The following is a 25,914-nucleotide window of genomic DNA, read 5'->3' on the forward strand; positions in this document are numbered from 1 at the left end:
TTTCCGCCACAGGGTGTACGCGCCCGGGCCCAGGCGGGTGTAGGTCCCACGTGAAACTGCTGGAGCCCGGCGGAGCTTCGGACGGGAATTTGGCGTCAGAACAGGTCCAGGTCTCAAGGCAACCCCGAACTCTGTACAGTGGAATCCGCTCGTCCAGGGTCGTGACCCGGGTGAGGCAGTGCGGATTTCAGGGTCCCCCTGCTCCCAGCCCGGCGAAGTTTCACCCTTCCTTCCCTTGCTGGCTTCCTCCCCCAGTTCCCTGGACGCCGAGTCCTCGAGTCTCCCCCCCCCACCACCCCCCGAGGCGGAAGCCAAAGCTTGAAGCCCACGATGACGAAGGGTGGGTGGGAAGGCGCCGGGGGAGTGGAGCCTCAGCCTGGTTCCTCTCCTGAGACACTTGCAGGCGCCGCAAGTACAAACCGAGAGGTTCAGTAACCTGTCCAAGGTCACACAGCTAGTAGGTGCCAGAGTCAGGCCAGTAGAATTCCAATCATTGCTTTTGCCGCGATCCTAAATGTCCCCTCAGTGTCAAATGTACTCGCGTCTCCGCGAGACCCTCGCCCCTGCGCAGGCGCCGCAAGTACGTCGGTGGGTCGGGGGCTGCCCTTTACCCTACCCTTTGTTTATTGGCTCGCAGGGGTTCTCCACCTCAGTCACCGCCGCCCGGGGCCGCTTCGGTGACGCCCATGACCCTCCGCGCCCCTGCCGCGGCCCCTAGGGGCCCACCCAGCTCCGTGCCTAGGAGGGGCCGGGCGACGGGCTAGAGTGCCTGGGCTGGGAGGGGGGCCTGGTGCCAAGCGCCCACTCTCCTTCTCAGGGAGAGGAATAACAGCACTTATATCCCCTTCATGCCCCAGTGCAGGCCTTTTGTTGGCGCGGGGTGGGTAAGGGGTTGTGCAGAGCTAACGCTAGGAAGGCGATAGGAGCTGGCTGCCCTTTATTGAGGGCTTGCTCCTGGCTACCGCATTCATAACATCTTTGCGTGCACTTTCTCATTTAATCTTCACGACTGCCCCACGAAGGGAGGTTAGGTAACAATCTGCCCTCTTAACCCCTTCCCAGTTTGCAGGTTTTGCCCCCAGCTTGGAGCCTATCTGAGAACACTGTCTGCTATCTGTAAGAGGGAGTTTCCTGGGAAATTGCTAAATCGATGTCTCCTGCAGTGCTTCATTTTGTGGTCCCATTATATTAACAAACACTTGCATAGCACCAGCAATGTGCTGTCACCCTCTCAGTGTTTTACGTTTTAACTCATTTAATTTTAGTAATAACTTGACGAAGCAGGTAGAATTATTATTCCTATTTTACAGATGAAGAAACCGAGGCACCGAGAGGTTCTGTAACCTGTCCAAGGTCACACAGCTAGTACATGACAGAGCCAGACTAGTTGACTTCCAATCATTGCTTTTGCCCCTATCCTAAAGGTTCCCCAAATGTCAATGGCGATGTATCCACATCATCTCCTGCCTCCTTCTCCCCTTCTGGCTCCCACTGTGGGGCAATCAGCCTTTTTGTTAGGACCTGACATGACCTTGGCCCCACAGCCCCCCTTCCCCGCCCCCTTGGCGCCTCTTGCCAGCCCCATTGCTGACGGAGGCCTAACGGGGGCAGAGATTGATGAGAATGAGAGGATCTCCGAGGCCACCTGTTTACTCTGCCGGCAGGCACACGCAGTGATTAACGGTGCACAATCGAGTTAGGACCTGAGCTCTGCAGCTGGAGGCCAGGGCAGGGAGAGGGGCCTGCCGCCTAGAGCTTCCGCTCCCTGGGGATCTTGGGGGTTTGCGAGAAGCCCCTCGAGGAGACCGAGAATGAGCAGTGCCCGGCCAGAGGGTATAGGGTGCATGTAGACAACCTTCCCTGTCCTTCTTGCCCCCGCCCCCTTTCCACAGAGATAGTGGGGCTGGGCGTGTCTCAGCTCCAGACCTTGTCCAAGAAAGGAAGGAATGAAGGAAGGAGGAAGGAAGGCTTTTCCCAAAGGGCGACCTCTCAACAGGAAATGGTAGCAATGCAGGGAGAGAGGGAGAAGCAGGGCTGTGTCCGTCTGGGGTTTGGATGGTGGGGGACAACTCTGTTTGGGCCCAAGCCTCCTCACTTGTATCCCTGTTTCTTTCCCCCAGGTGTGAACAACTTCTCTCTTGAGCACATGCCCATTCTGCTCTAGTTTTCTTGTTATAACAGCCTAGCCTGAAGGAACACATGAATAAAAGCCCAGCCCCAGCTGTAGCCCTCCGTATAGGGACCCTTTGTTCCCTTGCCCTGCATTCAGGGGACAGGTCACCAGAGTTTCACTAGTTTAAAAACCACACAGTGCAGCCCATAGCATGTCCTGCCTCCTCCAGATTGGTAATGAAGCTCCATCCTAAGGGTTCAGACTGGAGTCTATGCCCAGCACTGTGCTCAACATTGGGAAGGGAACAGGAGAAACCAGAGCCCAGAAACCATGGGGCTTATGAGCTTGTTGGGGAGACAAAATGATTTTGGGAAAGGTATTAGGGCACAGTGGAGCCCATGCATTTCCCAGGAACAGGATAAAAAGGTGAGGGAAGGTAGAAGGATGGTCAGTAGACGCTGGCCCTATGCAGAGGGTGCAGGCCTGCCCAGGAAGGGTGATCTGGTTTTGGAGGTTGTGTGGTATGTCAGGGCGCCAGACTGAGTCAAGTCGCGGGGCCCTGTCTAGCGCCTTGTAGAAGGAGTCATGGCCTCTCTCCCACCCTCAGTCTATTCTGTACTTGGAGTGGAGATGGAGGCAAAGTCGGACCTGGTAGCCTCAGTGGGCTCTCCCAGCTCTGATGTTCCCTGAAGATGGGACACCTGGGGCTTGACTCTGTTCTGTGGCCTGGCAGATCCCTCCGTTCTCTGAGCTTCAGTTTCTCTGAAAGTAAAATGGGAACTCAGGCTAGCCCAGTGTTCCTCAGTCTATTTTGTGGATGTTAGTAGGTGTTATTTATTTATTTTTTTAAAAAGACCTCTGTGATGAAATGGGAAATTAATTAGGCTTTCTTTACTGCAGGAACCTCTCCGAGCAAATAAATGGCAAACATGTGTTGAGAGTCTCTGCGAGGCAAAGAGAACAATCAGCATTTCCCAAACTTATTTCTCCACAGGATCTTTTTTTACATGGAGCGTCTCGTAGGACTGGCTTCTGAGGAACACAGGTGGGTCACTCTGGACTGGCTTATCTAGAAAACCTCCAGCTCTGATGTGATAGTTTTAGGCACCACCCATCACCCATTCGGCCTCTACTCCTGCCCCCTTGAAGGATTCTTTTCCCTGGCCCCAGCCTTTCCCGGACACTGCCCACCTCTGGATCCCTTACTGTACTCTCTTTAGGGAGCCCTTCCTGTGCCCGGCTTCCTATGACCTCCCTGGCTCAGCCCCCTAGAGGGCTCAACTTCATCCCACTGCCCCTTCTCTGGTCCTTTCCAGTTCCCAGAGGACCTGAGGGGCACTGTCTGGGCTCTTCTGGTAGGGTCAGTGTGACAGCTACCCTCAGCCCCAGTATGTGGTTTTCTGGTTCCTAATCCCAGGCCCTAGTCCCAAATTTCCCAGGCTCAGCTTCAAGCCTCCCTGTTTAGCCCTCAATCAACAGACCTCATTCCCTATCCCCTACATGAGGCCTCTAGCCCCAAGTCTCCTGGTTCCCAGCTCCAGGCTCCTGTACCTTCATCTGCAGCTCCAAGCCCTAGTCCCACTGCCCACTCGTGGCATCCAGCCTTCCTCTCCAGACCAGTTTCTGAGATTCTGGGTTCTAGGGGGTTAATAGGCAGCTCTCTCTCTCCAGCTGCAGCTGCAACCTACTTGGTTTTTGGGCCTGAGCCAGGGGCCTGGGCCAGAGGAGAGCAATTGAGCACCCTGGCTGAGTGAGGGGTGAATCTCAGGAGTTGAGGACAACTATTTAGAGTAACACTGCCTCCAACCCCCCAGCCTGGTTCAAGGTAAGGGAACCCCTTAGAGGCAAAATTACAGATTATGAACAGAAAATGCTAATGAGATAAATCGTGGGAGGCGGGGGTTGGGGCCAAGGGCAGGGTAAGGAGAAGACAGGAGAGGGATGGGGGTGGTAAGCCTGGTTCAGCTTGGTTCAGTCCTGAGATGGTGCTGAGGATAGGGCCTGCCACAGGGTGTCCTAGCTGGGGAATCTCTGAAGAACCATTTTACAGATGGGGAAGCTGAGGCCCTGTAATTTGCCAAAGGCTCCCTCCTAGGGAGGAGGGGCTATTGCCCCTGCCTCTGCATTCTTCTCTTTTTTCTTCTTGCCTCCAGTTTCCAGATGTTAGTGGCCAGTGCCCAACCCAAAATTGTCTCCTCATATCATGATCTCAATGTGCAGTTTCCAAAATGCTTTTTCTTCAGCACTTCCTCCTTCTAGAAATCCTTGCTGTGCTCAGCCTCTGGGGACACCCCGTCTTGGGTCTCTTCCTACTCCCCTGGCTGTTGTTCCACATTCTCCTTTGCTGATGTTCCTCACCATCCTGCTCTGAACTTTGGAGTGTCTGGGCTCAGCATTTTTTTTTTTTTTTTGAGTCGAAGTCTTGCTCTGTCGCCCAGGCTGGAGTACAGTGGCATGACCTCTGCTCACTGCAACCTCCACCTCTCGGGTTTAAGCAATTCTTCCTGCCTCAGCTTCCTGAGTAGCTGGGATTACAGGCATGCACCACCACGCCTGGCTAATTTTTGTATTTTTAGTAGAGATGGGGTTTTGCCATGTTGGCCAGGCTGGTCTTGAACTCCCGACCTCAGGTGATCCACCCGCCTCAGGCTCCCAAAGTGCTGGGATTACAAGTGTGAGCCACCACGCCCATCTGGGCTCAGTCTTTGGACCTTCATACCCACTTTCCAGGTGAGCTTATGCCACCCACACACTGATGACTCCCAAATGTATATGTCTAGCCCAGGCTCTCTTCTGAACACCAGTCTTGTCTATCCAATATTTCCTCATCTGTAAAATGGGAATCATAATAGCTCTACATCCTAGGGCCATGATGAGGATTAAATGAGTTTAGACGTGGAAAGTGTTAGAAAAATGCTTGGCTCAGAGTGAGCTCTATGGCTGGAGCTATGCTTATTATTACCACTGTCATTAGTGCTGCCTGCCAGCTCCATTTGGATGTGTAGAATCATCTCAGTCATGACTCATCCCAAACCCCAAACATGCTCTATCCGCAGCCTTGCCCATCTCAGCAGGTGGCAACCCTGTCCTTTCAGTAGCTCAGGCCAAAAACCTTGGAGTCACCCTTGACTCCGTTCTTTCTCTCACATGCCAAATCTAATCCATTAGAAAATCCTCTTGTCTTTTCCTTAAATACATCCGGAGTGCAACCACTGTGATTTTGCTAGTGTTGTCTCTCACCTGGATTACTGTCTCAGGCCCTTTTGATATGTAAGTTACATCATGTCTCTCCTCTGTTCAAAATGCTCTAACAACTCTCCAGCTTTCTCACAGTAAAGCGTCAGTTCCCACAGGAGCAGCTCCTGCTTCCTCCTGAGCCTCGTTTCCTACCACTGACTCCTCACTGCTCTGCCCCAGCCACACTGGCCTTGCGGTTCCAAGAACCTGCCAAGCACTTTCCTGCCTCAAGGACTTTGTGCTAGTGTTATCTTTGGCTAGGTAATAGTAAACAAACCATCAGGATTCTACAAGATAAAGATTATGATAGAGATCATGCAAAGGTTTGGGAGTTGGGGCAGTGGGCACATAGAGAGGAGCCCAGAGAGCCTGGCCTGAGCCATTCATAAAAGTCACTTAAGCAGTGGGCAGCCGAGGAAGGTATGTGTGCAGGGCAGGGTTGGGACTAGGGTGGGGTGAGGTGCAAATTTAAGAGGGTGCCAAAAAACTCAACAATTATGATGAATAATATTTTAATGTAGTATTTTAAAAATCAAAATTAATGCAAAAGTTCATGATGAATAAAATATCAAACTTTCAATTAAAGACTGGATCACGGCCGGGCGCAATGGCTCATGCCTGTAATCCCAGCACTTTGGAAGGCTGCGGGCAGATACAAAGTCAGGGGTTCGAGACCAGCTTGGCCAACATGGTGAAACCCCATCTCTACTAAAAATAGAAAAAAATTAGCTGGGCGTGGTGGCGGGTGCCTGTAATCCCAGCTACTCAGGAGGCTGAGGCAGGAGGATCGCTTGAACCCTGGGTGTGGGGGGAGGGGGGGCAGAGGTTGCAGTGAGCCGAGATGGTGCCACTTGGCTCCAGCCTGGGCGAAAGAGCGAAACTCCGACTCAAAAAAAAGAGACTGGATCATGCAGGGCTCAGACAGGAGAGGTAAGTCCATTGCTTCACTGCTTCACTCACTCTACGCTAGTCTTGGCCCCAGACTGCAGGCCAGTGACTCAAGATCCTTCTGGGGTCATGGGAGGATGGACTGGACGGGGACACCAAACAATGAGCCAGGAAGAAATTAGGTGGAGAAGCCTGGCCCAGGGGATGGCAGTGGGCTGGACAAGACGTTTCTGGTGTGTGAAATTGTAATAGCGAGTCTTTTTTTTTTTGAGACTGAGTCTTGCTCTGTCTCCCAGGCTGGAGTACAGTGGTGTGGTCTTGGCTCACTGCAAGCTCCGCCTCCCAGGTTCATGCCATTCTCCTGCCTCAGCCTCCCAAGTAGCTGGGACTACAGGTGCCCGCCACCACGCCTGGCTAATTTTTTATATTTTTAGTAGAGATAGGGTTTCACCATGTTAGCCAGGATGGTCTCGATCTTCTGACCCCGTGATCCACCCACCTCGGCTTCCCAAAGTGCTGGGATTACAGGCGTGAGGCACCGCGCCCGGCCTGTATTAGCGAGTCTTGGTGAGGTAATGGACAGAAACTCTGTGCTTGGTGGTGGTGCAAGTTTGGCTGAGAGGCAGTTAAAAACCAGGGAAGGGCGGGGCATCAGGGACAGGGGTGGGGCCACGTGGAGGAAAGCGCACTCACCTGGCTCACGTTGAGGACTGCCCTGAATCAGCCATCCGATCAGGAAGCCACCTGCAGCAGATGGAGAAGCTGAGAGAGAAGGCCGTTCAGATCCTCGCATTCTCAGCTGAGGCAGGACCAGGGGAATGAGGCCTCTAGATTGACCCTGGCGATAGGGTCTCAGGGGCAGCACCAAGGCCGAGAGGCGGGGGGTTGGGGGGTGGGTCAGAGCCACGTTTAGGTTCTGAAGGCTGGGCTGGTAGATTGGGGGTTGTCAGGCCAAGGCTAGGGGATGGGATCAGGGCAAGGAAGCAGGGTGGGTCTGGAGACTGAATCTAGCACCTGTCCAGTACCTGTGTGTTGGGTTAGCCTTAGCATGGTTGCCCCCTTCCCCTGCAGGGCCAGGTGTGGGTCATGCCAGCCCTCTTCCTCCTCTCCTTGGGGCTGGGACAGTGCATGCCTGTCTCTGGATGTGGCTGGAGTCAGGCTCCTAGGACCAGGGCAGGGTCTCATTAGCCCAGAGCAGGCCTTGGGTGGGCAGATGGACCTGATGAATGGTTAACTGTTGCGCTGGGCAGCCACAGCTTGCATCCCACCCCACTCTGGCCACTCTGCAGTCCCTGCCAGAGCACCTCATGGCCTGCACCCTCAGGTCCTTCCTGATGTGAGCAGCAGAACAGGCACTGGGCATCCTGGGTTCTGTCCTGGACTGCACATCGTGGCTGTCCTTCATCCTGCTCATGTGGTCTCCCCAGTGCCATCAGCACTGGCTCCTACCAGCCCAGGAAGGGCAGGGAGGGGTTGGGGAGGAGGCAAGACCTGAGGATAGAGGATGGAGGAGATCAGACCTCAGGCACTCTCCCGGCTGTGTTTTTCCTTCTGGGGCCTCACTACTGCCAGCCTAGGGCTCTCTAGAGGCAGATTACCAAAAAGTCCAGAAGTGCTACAGAAAAGTCCAAAAGTGCAACAGAAAAGCTAAGGTTAGCTGGGGGGTTGAACTTCCTGGGCAAAGGCCCAGATGTAAGGTGGCAAACTGCTCCTGCAGCCAGGATCTGGCCTAGGGAGGAGGGGCTATTGCCCCCTCCCTCTGCATTCTTCTCTCCTTTCTTCTTACCTCCTGTTTCCAGATGTTTGCATCTGCCTCAGGGAGGGGAAGAGCCTCAAACAAAGCCTCCTTATTGGCTGCCTTCATTTTAGTTCCTTTTACCCTTCCAGGAAAGACTGAAGTGGCAGGAGGAGGAGCAAGACACATAACGTTTTTCTCTATCACGAAAAGAAAACCTTTAAGGGAGCAGAGAAAATGGCAAGAAAGGTAAGGAGTAAGGGGTGTGTGTGTCTGTGTGTCTGTGTGTGTGTGTGTGTGTGTGTGTGTGTGTGTGTGTGTGTGTATACACATCCCTGAATTCTGCCAAGCCAACTCTCCAGGTTCAAGTGTATCTCCTAGCCTTCCTCACCTTGAGGATAATGCTATTACTTACCTTATAGGTTATTGAGGGTTTTGATATGTATAATGTCATGTATCTACCATTATAGTACCATAAAGAATAGTTTCAGTGCCCTAAAAAATCCCTCGTGCTGGCTTGCTCATCTCTCTCCTCTCCCTCTGAACCCCTGGCAACCACTGATCTTTTTGCTGTCTCCTTATATTTTTTGATGCTATTGTAAATGGCATTGTTTTTTAAATTTCAATTTCTGATTGTTTATTGCTAGTATATAGAAACACAATTTTTTTTTTTTTTTTTGAGATGGAGTCTCACTCTGTTGCCTAGGATGCAGTGCAGTGGTGTGATCTCGGCTCACCACAGCCTCCGCCTCCTGGGTTCGAGTGATTCTTGTGCCTCGGCCTCCCGAGTAGCTGGGATTACAGGCATGTGCCACCACACCCAGCTAATTTTTGTATTTTTAGTAGAGACGGGGTTTCACCATGTTGGCTAGGCTGGTCTCGAACTCCTGATCTCAGGTGATTCATCACCTTGGCCTTCCAAAGTGCTGGGATTACAGGCATGAGCTACTGCGCCTGGCCACAATTCTTTTTGTTTTGTTTTTTTGAGATGGAGTCTCACTCTGTCACCCAAGCTGGAGTGCAGTGGTGTGATCTCAGCTCACTGCAACCTTTGCCTCCTGGGTTCAAGTGATTCTTCTGCCTCAGCCTCCCGAGCAGCTGGGACTACAGGCGTGAGCCACCATGCCTGGCTAATTTTTGTATTTTTAGTAGAGATGGAGTTTCACCATATTGGCCAGGCTGGTCTTGAACTCCTGACCTCGTGATCTGCCCACCTCAGCCTCCCAAAGTGCTGGGACTACAGGCGTGAGCCACCGTGCCTGGCCACAATTCCTTTTTTATATTGATCTTATAACCTGCAACCTTGCTAAAATCATGTTTTAGTTGTAGCAGTATTTTTGTAGATTCCACTGGATTTTCTACATAGATAATCACTGAAGGACATTTTGAACCAAAGGTTGGCTAATGTGAAGTGGCCACTATGTAGGGGCCAGAGGGGAACAATGGGATAAATTGTGCATTTTTTTTTTTTTAAGAGACAGGGTCTTGCTGTGCTGCCCACGCTGGAGAGCAGTGGCTGTTCACAGGTGTGATCCCACTACTGATCAGCTCTGTTTCTGACCTGGGGCAGTTCATCCCTCCTTAGGCAACCTGGTGGTCCCCTGCTTGGAGGAGGTCATCATGCTGAGCTTAGTGCAGACACCCCATCGGCATAGTGCTTAGAACTCCTGGGCCCAAGAGATCCTCCTGTCTCAGCCTCCCAAGTAGCTGGGACTAGAGGCCTGGCTCCATAGTTACTTTTAATAAAGTGGTCTTGGGTGGGTCTGGCCAGGAGTGTAGGGCCCATGGGAAGCATTTCTCTGAGACCTTACAGGCCCTGCCCTCTACTGGCTGCCATTTCTGCATCCACCTCCTGGCGTGGATATCCAAGAGATACAGGGCTCTTCCTCTCCACCCTCTGCTCCTTCTCAGTCCTCAGGAGGCTCGGAGTGGGACCATCTGCTGTTCCTGTTGCTGCTGCCCCAGTTTCTCTTTCCACCTGGGAGGGAAGGAGAAGCAGCGTTCAGGAGTAGAGTTCGGGGATTCTTTTTAGGTGTCTGTGCTCAGTTGTCCTACTTTATATCCAAAGCCACCCACTATTTCCAAGAGCTGAGAGTCTCAGGGAGGTTTCCTGGGACTCAGCCAATGTGTGAGAATAGGATTCAGGGGGCCTGGATTTCAGCCTTGACTCCATCAGGGACCAGCTGCATGACCCTGGCTAAGTCCCTGCTCTCCCCTGGTCTGGCCTTTTATGACAAAAGAAGCTTGGGGGAGGGTGCAGCCCACCTTCTCTCCAGGTCCTCCACATTTTCACCATGTTGGGCAGTGGCTGGCCAAGGGTCTCTGGCAGGAGGACAGTGATGATACTGGCAGCCACAGGGACCACACTATAGATAAATAGAGGCAGAGAAGGGTAGAACTCAGCAGCCATGTCCACCAGTAGGCTTAGGATGGTGCCACCATTGGTCACAGTTGTTGTCATGCTCAGACCCCTCTGCCTATGGGAAGGAGGAGCACCTTGGTGAGGACCGTGGGACTTGTGGGTGCCCTTACACTGCCTGCCACCCTGGCTTCCTCTTTTCACATTTGCTACAGGGTCAAATGATTGCATTTAACTTAGCTAAAAGGAAAGGGGGAGCAAATGATTTTGGACCTGAGAAGTCTAGGTTCCAGTTCTAATCTGAATTTACTGTGTGACTGTGAACAAATTCCTAACCAACCTGTCTCTCCAGCTCCAGGCTACATATCAAGCTACTCTACATCTTCATTTGGATGTCTAAAAGGCCTCTCAAATTTTATATGGTCAAGGAACTCTTCATTTCTTCCTCCAAGCTTGCTCCTCCCCCAGACTTCCCCATCTTAGTAAATGGCACTTCTAACCACCTACTTGCTCAAGCTCAAGTATCTAGGAATTATCCTTGATGCCTCCTGTTCCCTTGTTTTTCTACATCCAAAATAGAAATTTGGATAGCTGTTCCTCCCAAACTCACACAGGGTTAGTTCCCTTCTCTTTATCTCTACAACCTCTGTCCACCACTGATATGGTTTGGGTATGTCCCCACCCAAATCTCATCTTGAATTGTAACTCTCATAATTCCCATGTGTCATGGGAGGAACCCAGTGGGAGGTAATTGAATCATGGGGGCAGGTCTTTCCTGTGCTGTTTTTATGAGAGTGAATAAGCCTTACCAGATCTGATGGTTTTAAAAACATCAGTTTCCCTTCACAAGCTCTCTTTTTGACTGCTGTCATCCATGTAAGACATGACTTGCTCTTCCTTGCCTTCCACCGTGATTGTGAGGCCTCCCCAGCCATGTGGAACTGTAAGTCCATTAAACCTCTTTCTTTGGTGAATTGCCCAGTCTTGGCTATGTCTTTATCAGCAGCATGAAAATGAACTAACACCAACATGTCACTTCAAGTGATTTTCACCTCTTGCCTGTACTATTGCAGTAGCCTCCTGACAGTTCTTCCCATTTCTACTGTTGGCCTTGACCCTGACTCCCTGGCCCCACCCCATTCTCTATGCAGAAGCCAAAGTGTTCTCTTAAAAATTAAAACCATAATTCAGATCATTTCACCCTCTGCTTAAAACCATCCAGTGATGTCCCATTGTATTACTAGAATACAATCTGACCTTCTTTTTTTTTTTTTTGAGATGGAGTCTTGCTTTGTCATCTTGGCTCACTGCAACCTCCATCTCCTGGGTTCATGCAATTCTCCTGCCTCAGCCTCCTGAGTAGCTGGGATTACAGGCATGCGCCACCATGCCTGGCTAATTTTTTTTTTTTTTGAGACGGTGTCTCACTCTGTTGCCCAGGCTGGAGTGCAGTGGCGTGATCTCAGCTCACTGCAAGCTCCGCCTTCTGGGTTCACACCATTCTCCCGCCTCAGCCTCCCGAGTAGCTGGGACTATAGGTGCCCACCACTATGCCTGGCTAATTTTTTTTTTTGGATTTTTAGTAGAGATGGGGTTTCACCGTATTAGCCAGGATGGTCTCGATCTCCTGACCTCGTGATCTGCCCGCCTTGGCCTCCCAAAGTGCTGGGATTACAGGCGTGAGCCCCTATGCCCGGCCAATTTTTGTATTTTTAGTAGAGACAGGGTTTCACCATACTGGTTAGGCTGGTCTTGAACTCCTGACCTCAAGTGATCCACCCACCTCAGCCTCCCAAAGTGCTGGGATTACAGGCATGAGCCACCACGCCCGGCCAATCTGACCTTCTTTTAAGTCCTTATATGACTGGTCTCTGCCTGCCTCTTCTCTTATCTTGTGCCTTGTCCCTTTGTTTACACATTAAAACCATCAGACTTGGTCTTTTTTTTTGGGAGTCGACGTCTTGCTCTGTCACCCAGGCTGGAGTGCAGTGGCGCTATCTCGGCTCACTGCAACCTCCACCTCCTGGGTTCAAGCAATTCTCCCTGCCTCAGCCTCCCATGTAGCTGGGATTACAGGCACCCGCCATCATGCCTGGCTAATTTTCGTATTTTTAGTAGAGACGGGGTTTTGACATGTTGGCCAGGCTGGTCTTGAACTCCTGGACTGAAGTGATCTGCCTGTCTCGGCCTCCCAAAGTGCTGGGATTACAGATGTCAGCCACCGTGCCCAGCCCAGACTTGATCTTTAACTTGGTCTTTACTTTTGATCTTTACTGAGGAGACTTTCCTGATTGCTCTGATCATTTTTTCTAAACTAGCTATCTGATGGTTCCTTCTCTGCAGTTCTCTTTTAACGTCAGGTGCAGAGGGTTGAATTAATCATACTCCTCATTTCATGACCCTCTATTTTTGTCTTTGCAATGGCCCCTTGTTTTACCCTTTAATGTTTATTCCCCTTTATCACCATTACCCACTTCTAATTCCCTTCCTGCCAAAGTCAACTAGTGTCTTGTGTTTGATGTGCACTCGTTTATTTGTATATGTTCTTGTAAAATGTGTATTGTTGGCTGGGCTTGGTGTCTCATGCCTGTAATCCCAGCACTTTGGGAGGCCGAGATGGGCGGATCACTTGAGGTCAGGAGTTCGAGACCAGCCTGGCTAACATGGTGAAACCCCGTCTCTACTAAAAATACAAAAATTAGCTGGGTATGGTGGTGTGTGCCTGTAATCCCAGCTACTTAGGAGGCTGAGGCAGGAGAATCACTTGAACCTGGGAGATGGAGGTTGCAGTGAACCGAGATCACGCTACTGCACTCCAGCCTGGGCAACCAGCAAGACTCCGTCTCAAAAAAAAAAATGTGTATTGTTTTGTGTGCAAATATTTTAATTTACCTAAGTGGTATAGGCAATAGATCTTATTCTATTTTTCATTCCATTCAGCACTTTGTTTTAAAGAGATTTTATGGTGTTTACCTGCTGCTGCATACTATGCCATGGTGTGCCGGTCTCCACATTTTACTTAAACACTCATTCCCCTGGCTATGGGGATCTAGATTGTTGCCAACACCCATGACCTCAAACAATACTGCAGTGAATGTCCTTGTACACGTCTCCATAAGGGCCTTTGTGAGAAGTTCTCTGAGATACAGGCCCAAGAAGGGAATTACTGGTGTGTGTGTGTGTGTGTTCGTGGGTGTGAATGCTGCCAATTGCTTTCCAGAATGGTGGTACCAATTTCACTCCCACCAGCAGTGCATTTGAGACATATGAGGATATAGGGGTCCTGTATTCTAACATGGCCAGTAACACCTGCCATTACCTAGCTTTCTAATGCTGCCAGTTTAATGGCTGTAAAGTGCTATCTCATTTTTCTTTTTCTTTTTTTTTTTTTTTTTTGAGATGGAGTCTTGCTTTGTCACCAGGCTGGAGTGCAGTGGCGCGATCTCGGTTCACTGCAACCTCTGCCTCCTGGGTTCAGGCGATTCTCCTGCCTCAGCCTCCCGAGTAGCTGGGACTACAGGCATGCACCACCACGCCCAGCTAATTTTTGTATTTTTAGTAGAGATGGGGTTTCACTATGTTGGCCAGGATGGTCTTGATCTCTTGACCTCGTGATTCGCCCGCCTCAGCCTCCTAAAGTGCTGGGATTACAGGCGTGAGCCATCGCACCCAGCCACTATCTCATTTTTCACGTGGTGATTAATCTTCTGGATTTCTTTCTCTGTAAAATGTCTATTCATTTTCTTTGCCCGTGTGTCTACTACTAGTGTTCCTTTCTTTTTCTTGTTGAAGGAGTCTTGTCAGTGTTAAAGGCGCAGAGGCTCATACCTGTAATCTCAGCACTTCGGGAGGCCAAGGCGGGTGGATCGTTTGAGCTCACGAGTTTGAGACCAGCCTGGGCAGCATGGCAAAACCCTGTCTCTACAAAAAGTACAAAAATTAGCTGGGCGTGGTGGTAAGCGCCTATAGTCCCAGCTACTCAGGAGGCAGAGGTGGGAGGATGGCTTGAGCCCGGGTGGTGGAAGTTGCCGTGAGCCGAGATTGCACCACTACACTCCAGCCTGGGCAATAGAGCCAGACCTTGTCTCGAAAAAAAAAAAAAAAGAGTTGCAAATTTCTCCTCTCAATCTGTCAACTATCTGTTAAATTTGTCCATTGTGTCCTTCAGTAAGCAGAAATCCTTTTTGATATAATCAAATTTACATATTTACATGTCTATCTCCAAGCTCTCCTCAATTCTGTTTCTTCTTGCATCAAGAAAAGCTGCAAACAAATTTAACAGGGTGTCCTTTGTTAATTCCCTAATGAGATATATCTTTTGGTGCTATTCTGAGTGGTGTCTTACTTTTCAAAACAATATTTTCTAGATTATTGATTCTAAGCTATTGCTATTGATATTTTGGTAATTTGATTTTGTATCCAGCATCCTTGCAGAACTCTCTTATTAGTTTTAATTGTTTGTTGATTTTGTTCGTTTATCTAGGTAGATGAACATATTCCAAGTAATGAGATTTTTAGAACATATTCTAAGTAATGAGATTTTTAACTTTTCTTTTTTAATTTTTAATTTTCTTATATCTTTTTCTTTCCTACTAGAGTGGTATTGGTCAGGCCCCCGAATACTGCGTTAAATAGTTGATTCTGTTGCTGAAGAGAATGCATATACGTTTTCTCATTATATATAGTGTTTGGTTTTGTGTTCAGATGCTCTGCTTACCTCTCTGGGTTTGCACTTTTCCTTAGATGATTGGCCTAGATTTTCCTTACTATCTTTCTTTTTTTTTTTTCTGAGACAAAGTTTCACTCTGTTGCTCCAGCTGGAGTACAGTGGCATGATCTTGATTCACTGCAGCCTCAGCCTTCTGGGGTCAAGTGATCCTTCGCTCCTCAACTTCCTGAGTAGCTGGGACTACAGCCATATGCCATCACACCTAGCTAATTTCTGTATTTTTTGTAGAGATGGGTTTTCGCCATGTTGGTCTTGAACTCCTGGGCTCAAGCAGTTTGCCTACCTCTGCCTCCCAAAGGCATTACAGGTGTGACCTGCCACACCCGGCCCCATTTTCCTTACTATCTTTCTAGCTCTTTGGTGCTTTTTTTTTTTTTTTTTTTTGAGATGGAGTCTTGCTCTGTCACCCAGCCTGGAGTATAGTGGTGCAATCTCGGCTCATTGCAACCTCCACTTCTTGGGTTGAAGCGATTCTCCTGCCTTGAGTAGCTGGGATTACAGGCGCATGCCACCACACCCAGCTAATTTTTGTATTTTTAGTAGAGACGGGGTTTCACCATGTTGGCCAGGCTGGTCTCGAACTCCTGACCTCGTGATCCGCCTACCTCGGCCTCCCAAAGTGCTGGGATTACAGGCATAAGCCACCACGCCTGGCTGCTTTTTGGTGCTTTTAAGGTTATCTTTTCCTTACTATCTTTCTAGCTCCTTGGTGCTTTTAAGGTTATTTAAAAATACTTTATACCTTTTTTTGGGATGATTTTCAGTGTAATTTTGTTATTTTAATGGAAATAGAAATCCTTTTTCTAATCAATTTCCAGAAATTCTTTATAAATTCTGAATACAAATCCTTGTAAATTCTGTCTTTTACTCTTTTCACCTTATATATAGTAAAACAGATGACCCAAATTAAAACACTTTAAAGTAGAAAAATTAATCAATTTTTTTTTGCTACCACTTTTTATGTCTTAAATTCTCCTCCCTTCAGCAGGAATTCATTTTTGTTTAAGGTTGGAATATGGATTGCATTTTATTTCTTTCCTATGTGGGTAAATACACATCCTGGTACTACTTATTGAATAGCCCGTGTTTTAGCTAGTGATCTGCAGTGCCTCCTCTGTCACTTCCCAAGTTCCTTTTTTTTTTTTTTTTTAATCTTTTTCTGAGATGGAGTCCTGCTCTGTCACCCAGGCTGGAGTGCTGATCTGATCTCAGCTCACTGCCACCTCCACCTGCCAGGTTCAAGCAATTCTCCTGCCTCAGCCTCCCGAGTAGCTGCGATTACAAGCGCCCACCACTACGCCCAGCTAATTTTTTTTTTTTGTATTTTTAGTAGAGACGGGGTTTCACTATGTTGGCCAGGCTGTTCTTGAACTCCTGACCTTGTGATCCACCCACCTTGGCCTCCCAAAGTGCTGGGATTACAGGCGTGAGCCACAGCGCCTGGCCTCAAGTTTCTTCTATGTGTGGGTCTGTTTTTGGGTTTGATCTTCTCCACTGGCCTATTTTGTTTTTCCTGCACCATCATCTACTGTCTTAATCACTACAGTGATAAAGTAAGAGTTTATAATATGTACTAACTTCTGGTAGGGCAATTTTTTCTTCCTTGTTCTTTCTAAAAAGAGCATCTTAGTTCCACTTGGCCATTAGCACTTTTATGTAAATTTTAGAATTTGCTTAGCCAGTTTCTTGAGTATGGCCAATGGGATTTTGATCAGAATTGCATTGAATTTATAGGCCGGGTGTGGTGGCTCACGCCTGTAATCCCAGCACGTTGGGAGGCTGAGGCGCACACATCACCTGAGGTCAGGAGTTTAAGACGAGCCTGGCAAACATGACAAAACCCCGTCTCTACTAAAAATACAAAAATTAGCTGGGTGTGGTGGTGTGCACCTGTAATCCCAGCTACTCAGGAGGCTGAGGTAGGAGAATTGCTTGAACCCAGGAGGCTGAGGTAGGAGAATTGCTTGAACCCAGGAGGCAGAGGTTACAATGAGCTGAGATCGTGCCACTGCACTCCAGCCTGGGCAACAGAGCAAGACTCCATCTCAAAAAAGAAAAAAAAAAAATTCGACCCTATCAGGTACTATGTTCACTATCCGGGTGATAAAATCATTTGTACACCAAACCCCAGTGCCATGCAATTTACGTATATAGCAAACCTGCACATGAACCCCCAAACCTGAAATAAAAATTAGAAGAAAAAAATACTACCTCACACCCACTAGGAATGGCTATAATGAAAACATCAGATAGTAATGAGTGTTGGTCAGGATATAGAACCCTCATACATGCTGATTGTGGGTAGCCACTTTGGAAAACAGTCTGGCAGTTTCTCAAAAAGTTAAAGATACTGTTACCCAATGGACTCAGTAATTTCACTTCAATCTATACCTAAGAGAAATGAAAACATATGTCTATGCAAAAACGTGTACAGAAATGTTCATAGCAGCATTATTTATAATAGCTAAAAGGTATAAACAGCTCAGATGTTTATCAACTGATAAATGGATGAACAAAATTGGTATTTCCACATAATGGAATATTACTCAGTTATAAAATTGAATGAAGTACTGATACATGCTACAACATGAATGAACTTTGAAACATTATGCTAAAAGAGGCCAGTCATAAAAGACTACATAGTATATGATTCCATTTATATGAAATGTCCAAAAAAGACAAATCTATAGAGATAGAAAATGGGTTAGTGGGGCCAGGCATGGTGGCTCATGCCTGTAATCCCAGCACTTTGGGAGGCTGAGGTGGATGGATCACCTGAGGTCAGGAGTTCAAGACCAGCCTGGCCAACATGGTGAAACCCCGTCTCTACTAAAAATACAAAATTAGCCAGGCGTGGTGGCAGGTGCCTGTATCCCAGCTACTTGGGAGGCTGAGGCAGGAGAATCGCTTGAACCCGGGAGGCAGAGGTTGCAGTGAGCTCAGATCATGCCATTGCACTCCAGCCTGGGCGAAAAGAGTGAAACTCCATATCAAAAAAAAAAAAAAAAAAAAAAAAAGGATTACTGGTTGCTTAGGATTGGGTAGGGGATAGAGATGAATGTTTGGGGATCGAAAGCTAAAGGATACAGATTTTCCGTTTGAGGGGATGAAAGTGTTCTAAAATTTACCGTGGTGACAGTTGTACGTATCTATGAGCACACTAAATACCATTCAATTGTATACTCGAAATGGATAACTTGTATGGTATGTGAATTACATATAAATAAAGCTGTTATGAAATAAAGTATTCACTGTTATTTGAAATTCAAAAATATTAAATTCATCAGCATAGACTTGTTCATAGATTTTTTGCATCTTTTTAATGACTCTAAATCTTTAGTTCTGTTTTTTTATTCATAATATTTGCTTATGTCCTCTATCCTTCATTTTTTGATTATTGTTACCCAAGATTTGTCCATTTCATTGATATTATTAAAGACCAACTTTTTGTTTTGTTGAGCTTCTATATTATATCTTAGTTTTCTATTTAATTTATTTATGGTATTATTGTTATTGTTGATGTTGTTGTTGTTTTACAACTAAGGTAACTGAGCATTTGGACCAAAAACTTTGGCTCCAGAGCCAGATTCTTAACCATTGCACCTTTTTTTGGTCTTAAAGTTTATTTGGACTACTATTAGTGTGGCTAATCAGCTTTCTTCTGGTTAATATTTGTCTGCTATATCTTTTTCCATCTCTCTACATTTAACATTTATATATGCAAAACTTCAGATGAGTTTCTTGTAAATAGCATGAACTAGATTTTTTTTTTTTTTTTTTTTTTTTTTTTTTTGAGACGGAGTCTTGCTGTGTTGCCCGGGCTGGAGTGCAGTGGCACGATCTCCGCTCACTGCAAGCTCCGCCTCCCGGGTTCACACCATTCTCCTGCCTCAGCCTCCCGAGTAGCTGGGACTACAGGAGCCTGCCATCATGCCTGGCTAATTTTTTTTGTATGTTTTTAGTAGAGACGGGGTTTCACTGTGTTAGCCAGGATGGTCTTGATCTCCTGATCTCGTGATCCGCCCGCCTTGGCCTCCCAAAGTGTTGGGATTACAGGCATGAGCCACTGTGCCCGGCCGCATGAACTAGATTTAAAAAAAATGTTACCTGGAGTATCTTTGCCGTTGAATTGGTAAATTTAATTCATTTACATTTATTGCGGTGACTGAGATGTTTGGAGTTATTGATACCATCTTACCTTTTGTCTTTTATTTACCTTGATTTTCATGTTTTTGTCCTCTTTTCTTGCCTTAAAAAATAGTTGATTGACCTTTGTGCCCTTTCCAACTTGAAATCTGCTCTAGGGCCTGATTGTCCTATCCCAGGATCCCTCCCCAAAACCTCACTCACTATATTATTATAGGCATAGTTCTCTTACATAGATGAAGATGCAGTTCCTAGATCCAGTAGCATAGTCTTTTCTTAACATGACCGTTGTAATGCAGAGGAATAACTGATATGGAAGGGAACGAAGATGATGGCAAGGTGCTAAGAAAAGTTTGAAGGAATCTTGGGTCTTTTCCACCCTCCTAGGTAGCTGGTCTGGGGCAGATTTGGGTCTGGGTCTGGGAAAGAATTAGGACAGGAGCAGAGGTGCGGCAGATGCTTACTCAGGAGCACCATTGCACAAGCCAGAATATAGATCTCTGAAAGCAGCAAGGAGGCCATTTGGGTAGGCCTGCGGCCCAGAAATCTGGTGACCAAAAAGCCCAGCAAATAAAATAGTGGATTCACAGTTGCAAAGAATACTTGGATCAGGTAGATATTGATTTCCAAACTTTGCAGACTTATGACTGAACTGTAGGAGCTGAAGACGATTACAGACCTGGGGCAGGAGCTGAAGACGATTACAGACCTGGGGCAGGAGCTGAAGACGATTACAGACCTGGGGCAGGAGCAGAGAGGATGTACTCTGGGTAGGAGCCATGACACATCTACATAGCAATTGCAGCTGGCAAACTACTCTCACATCTCTTCTCTCCTTTAGACCTTACATTAGCCCTGTGCTGTGTGTGAGTGGAGTTTTTAATCTTTCAATTGCAGATAAGAAAATCTTCCCTTAATTCTATTTATTTGTTTCTTTATTGAGACCGTCTCACTCTGTTACCCAGGCTGGAGTGCAGTGGCACGATCTTGGCTCACTGCAACCTCCGCCTCCCGGGTTCAAGTGATTCTCTTGCCTCAGCCTTTTGAGTAGCTAGAATTACAGGTGTGTGCCACCGTGCCTGGCTGATTTTTGTATTTTTAGTAGAGACAGGGTTTCACCATGCTGGCCACGCTGGTCTCAAACTCCTGAGCTCAAGTGATCTGCCTTTCTTGGCCTCCCAAAATGCTGGAATTAGAGGCACGAGCCATGGCACCTGGCCAGAAATTAGATAACATTGAAAAATTATCTGGGAAAGGGCAGGTGCGGTGGCTAATGCCTGTAATCCCAGCACTTTGGGAGGCTGAGGCAGGTGGATTGCGTGAGGCCAGGAGTTCAAGACCAGCCTGGCCAACATGGCAAAACCCTGTCTCTACTAAAACTACAAAAAGAAAAATTAGCTGGGCATGGTGGAACATGCCTGTAATCCCAGCCATTCAGGAGGGTGAGACACGAGAATTACTTGAGTCCAGAAGGCAGAAGCCACAGTGAGCTGAAATTGCTTGATTGTACTCCAGACTGGGTGACAGAGGGAGACTGTCCCCTCAAAAAAATTATCTGGGAAAAAATAATATTTTTTGCTTAGCAATAGGTCTCCCTTTTCCCCTCCTAATTCCCCGTCCTAAGAGATCGGCTTTTGGTGGATGCTTGCATTTATAAGTTGATTGTACTGGGAAGTTTTGTGTGTGTATGTGTGTGTGTGTGTGTGTGTCTGTCCCTCCCCACTGGATAGCTCAAGTAACAACTGATCTGATGAACTGATGAATTCTAAGAAGTAAAGATTTATTTAATGGCAGGAGTTTTGCTTTGCTGAGTGATGAATACAAGTTTACAGCTAGACATGAATTTTTAGGACAGTGGAGGAGACCTCAGAGATTAAATGGGAGAAGAGTCAGGAGAGGGAGGAAGCATGTACAGCTGTTAGCCAAGGAAGGATTTGAAGGAGAACAGAAATGCCTATGAAGTTTTTTATGCTGTGTGGTATGTGATATAAGCATCTCCTTTATCTCCCCATGGAATCTTGGAAAAATTGACAATGTTTAGTGACACTTTGTGGGGAAGCTTTGCTCTGAGATGTGATGTGTTCTGTGTCCTGCCTCAGCCCTGGTGAAGGACACAGTGAGAAGCTGTCCACAAGAAGACAATCATTTATGCGCCACACTATAATTAAGAATTAAACAGAACACTATTGGCACCAGAATAGACAGACAAATCAATGGGATGAAATAGTCCAGAAATAGTATGTGATAAGCGTGGTGTTTCACACCAGCCAGGAAAGGTGGGACTATTCATTAAGTTCATTTGGGACAATTTACCTTAGTTGTAAAACAACAACATCAACAATAACAATAATACCATAAATAAATTAAATGGAAAACTAAGATATAATTAATATAGAAGCTCAACAAAACAAAAAGTTAGTCTTTAATAATATCAATGAAATGGACAAATCTTGGGTAACAATAATCAAAAAATGAAGAATAGAGGACATAAGCAAATATTATGAATAAAAAAGAAACAGAACTAAAGACTCAGAGTCATTAAAAAGATGCAGAAAAAATCTATGAACAAGTCTATGCTGATGAATTTGATATTTTTGAATTTCAAATAACAGTGAACACTTTATTTTGTAACAGTCTTATTTATATGTAATTCACATACCATACAAGCCATCCATTTTGAGTATACAATTGAATGATATTTAGTATACTCATAGATATGTACAACCATCACCATGGTAAATTTTAGAACACTTTCATCCCCTCAAACAGAAAATCGGTATCCTTTAGCTTTCAATCCCCAAACATACATCTCTATCCCCTACCCAATCCCAAGCAACCACTAATCCTTTTTTTTTTTTTTTTGATATGGAGTTTCACTCTTTTTGCCCAGGCTGGAGAAAAAATAGAATTCTACTATAATTCTAATAGAATTTCTAATAGAAAAAAATAGAATTCTACTTCCTACCCTATGTTAAACTAAATTTCAGATGAAACTATGATACAACATGAAAGCTCAAACAAATACATTTGTGCTTGAAGAAAATCTAGGCGAATAGTTTTATACTTACGGGGAGAGGAAGCCCTTTCTAAATGTAACCCAAAACACAGAGGAAGAGGAAGAGGCAGCAAACAGCAGGGTAGTGTACAACTGCAGCACTGAGTGATGGGCTTGGCCCATGGTCATGGTCTTCTGCAGATTGGCTTGGAGCACCTGCCTGGGTAGATGGAGCTCAGGGCCTGGGTTTCCCCAGGGACCCTTTACCTCAGTCCCTGCCCTGGGAAGCATGATGTGCTGGATTCTAGGGTGAAGGTGGGGGCAGGCAGAGCCCTGGAGGGGTGTCACACAGGTCTCGGGGTTCTCACCTCTATACTCAGCTTGGTGTCTACTTCCTGCTTTTTACTGATCTGGGCCACTGTCTGCGGGGCCGTCAGGGGGAGGTCCAGCCTTCCACCGAGGGAGTGCTAGTGGGCAGACTGGATGACAAACCTGTGGATGGGGATGGCAGCAGGGCAGGCATGATTTCAGCCTGGGTTGGCAGAATTTGGCTGCTTGAGGAGGGCACAGATGAGCAGGAAAGCACCTTGGAGGGATGGAAAAAATTCTGGGGTGGGAATTGGGAGTCCTGGGTTCCTTTTTTTTTTTGACAGGGTCTTCCTCTGTTGCTCAGGCTGGAGTGCAGTGCCGTGATCTTGGCTCACTGCAACCTCTGACTCCCAGGCTTAAGCCATCCTCCCACCTCAGCCTCCCAAGTAGCTGGGACTACAGGTGCGAGCCACGACGTCCAGCTAATTTTTTTTGTGTGTGTTTTTAGTAGAGACAGGGTTTTGTCATGTTGGCCAGGCTGGTCTGGAACTCCTGAGCTCAAGTGATCCATCTGCCTCAGCCTCCCAAATTGCTGGGATTACAGGCATAAGCCACCACACCTGGCCAGGAGTCCTGGGTTCTAATCCAAGGATTGCCACTGTCTTCTTGGGAGACCTCAGGCAGGCTTGGCCAGGCATGATGCGCACCCACACAAGGCCTGGGGAAAATAATCTGTCTCTCCTGGTGGGGAGGAGGATCTTACATTGGGATTAGCACATAAGGAGCGGCTTCCTCCCCTGCTTCACAATCTTTCTCATTATTTCCTGGTGAGAATTATTCAAGTTACTATTTTCTTTCTTTTCTTTTCTTCTTTTCTTTTCTTTCCTTTCTTTCTTCTTTTCTTTTCTTTTTTTTTTTTCCAGGGTCTGACTCTGTTGCCCAGGCTAGAGTGCAGTGGTGCGATCTCAGCTCACCGTAACCTCTGCCTCCCAGGCTCAAGTGATCCTCCACTTCAACCTCCTGAGTAGCTGGGACCACAGCTCACTTACAACTGGATTATTTAAGTGATCCACCCACCTTGGCCTCCCAAAGTGTTAGGATTATAGGCATGAGCCACTGAGCCTGGCCAAGTTATTTTACAGTATGGAAAAGATGGCTTTTGGGGTGCCTGCTCAGTGTATTCTCCTATTCTGAGCACTAACCCTCATTCTCCTCGGGCCTCCTGAAGTCTTATTTTACCTCCTGAGCCTGTCTCTTCCCAACACAACTGAGGACACCTGACCCCAGGGCTAGACTGAGCTAACGAGAGTCTATATTATGAATTTGGAAATATGGGCCAGGCGCGGTGGCTCACTCCTGTAATCCCAGCACTTTGGGAGGTCAAGGCAGGTGGATCATCTAAGATCAGGAGTTTGAGACCAGCCTGGCCAACATGATGAAACACCGTCTCTACTAAAAATACAAAAATTAGCCAGACATGGTGGTGGGCACCTGTAATCCCAGCTACTTGGGAGGCTGAGACAGGAGAATCGCTTGAACCCAGGAGGTGGAGGTTGCAGTGAGCCAAGATCGTGCCACTGCACTCTAACCTGGGAGACAAAGCAAGACTCCGTGTCAAAAAAAAAAAAAAAATATGGCTCAGAGAAGTGGGATTTGTAAGGACACCCAACGTTGGAGTGGGACCCAAAGTTTGGGCCAATGTGAAAGTAGAGTTGAGAAAACAGGAGAGAGGGAGGAGGAGGAAGAGGAGGTCGTGGTGAGAGGGGAGGGTAAAATGAAGTAATCCAGTTAGAGAGAAGTCAGGACCAGGATTCAGTCAGTGCCAGAGGGTAGATGGAGAGTCAAGTTGAGTGGTCTTAGTCCTTCACAAGGCTGGGCTCAAATTCCTGACCCTGTGTTCTGTGAAATACTCTTGCATCCTTCCATTAACTTTTCATTTTTGCATAAGCATATTTGAGAGTTATGGTTATCTGTAACCCTGAATAAACAACAATTGGCACTAAACCAATCACGTAAATTTTCTTGTTCTTTTTTTTTTTTTTTTTTTTGAGACAGCTTGCTTTGTTGCCCAGATTGGAGTGCCGTGGCATGATCTCAGCTCACTGCAACCTCCGCCTCCCGGGTTCAAGCGATTCTCCTGCCTCAGCCTCCTGAGTAGCTGGGACTACAGGTGCACGCCACCATGCCTGGCGAATATTTGTATTTTTAGTAGAGACGGGGTTTCACCATGTTGACTAGGCTGGTCTTGAAGTCCTGATGTCAAGTGATCCACCCACCTCAGCCTCCCAAAGTGCTGGGATTACAGGCGTGAGCCGCCGCACCCAGTCTGTTGTTCTTTCTTAAAGTAGATTTTATTTTTTAGAGCAGTTTCAGGTTCACAGCAAAATTGGGTGGAAGTTACAGAGATTTCTAATATATTCCCTGTCCCTACATACGCACACTCCTCCACTATCAACACCCCTATCAGAGTGGTATTTGTTACAACTGATGAATACATTGAACTCTAAGTCCAGAGTTTACATTAGGGTTCACTCCTGGTGTTGTACATTATATATATATATATATATATATATATATTTTTTTTTTTTTAGACAAGGTCTTGCTGGAGTGCAGTGGCACAGTCTTGGCTCACTGCAGCCTCTGCCTCCCAGGCTCAAGCAATTCTCCTGCTTCAGCCTCCCGAGCAGCTGGGACTACAGGTGCGTGCCACCACGCCCGGCTGATTTTTGTATTTTTAGTAGAGATGGGATTTCACCTTGTTGACCAGGCTGGTCTCGAACTCCTGACCTCGTGATCCACCCGCTTTGGCCTCCCAAAGTGCTGGGATTACAGGCGTGAGCCACTGCACCCCGCCCATTCTACATGTTTTGACAAATGTATAATGACATGTATCCACCATCACAGTATCATACAGCAGTTTCACTGCCCTACAAAATCCTCTGTGCTCTATTTGTCTCTTTGTCCCCTCTGAACTCTGGTGATCACTGACCCTTTTACTGTCTCTATAGTTTTGCCTTTTTCAGTTGGGCCTGGTGTAGGGGCTCACATTTGTAATCCTAGCACTTTGGGAGGCTGAGGTGGGAGGATGTCTTGACCCCAAGAGTTTGAGACCAGCCTGGGCAGCATAGTGAGATTGCATCTCTACAAAAAGTGAAAAAAAAATTAGCCAGGTGTGGTGGTGCATGCTTGTAGTGCTAGCTACTTGGGAAGCTGAGGCGGGAGGATCATTTGAGCCTGGGAGTTTGAGGTTACGGTGAGCTATTATCATCCTACTGCATGCCAGCCTAGGGGAGAGAGTGAGACCCTGTCTCAAAACAAACAACCCCTGCCCCCCTGAAAAAACAAAAAAGCAAAATGTCATATACTTGGACCCATGCAGGCTATAGCCTTTTCAGATTGGTTT

At 47.3% G+C, this 25,914-nt stretch overlaps 1 long non-coding RNA gene across 1 annotated transcript in view; it reads left to right on the plus strand.

Annotated features, from left to right (window-relative positions):
- The first annotated feature begins 8,131 nt into the window (after nt 1-8,131).
- Nucleotides 8,132-25,914, plus strand: part of LOC129525238 (uncharacterized) — a 204,240-nt gene continuing 186,457 nt past the window's right edge. The window contains exon 1 of the long non-coding RNA XR_008669390.2: nt 8,132-8,222. This is a non-coding gene — a long non-coding RNA (uncharacterized lncRNA). The remainder of the gene's footprint in view (nt 8,223-25,914) is intronic.

The sequence above is a fragment of the Gorilla gorilla genome, chromosome 9 (genome assembly GCF_029281585.2).
Source record: "Gorilla gorilla gorilla isolate KB3781 chromosome 9, NHGRI_mGorGor1-v2.1_pri, whole genome shotgun sequence".
Taxonomy (NCBI): Eukaryota; Metazoa; Chordata; class Mammalia; order Primates; family Hominidae; genus Gorilla; species Gorilla gorilla.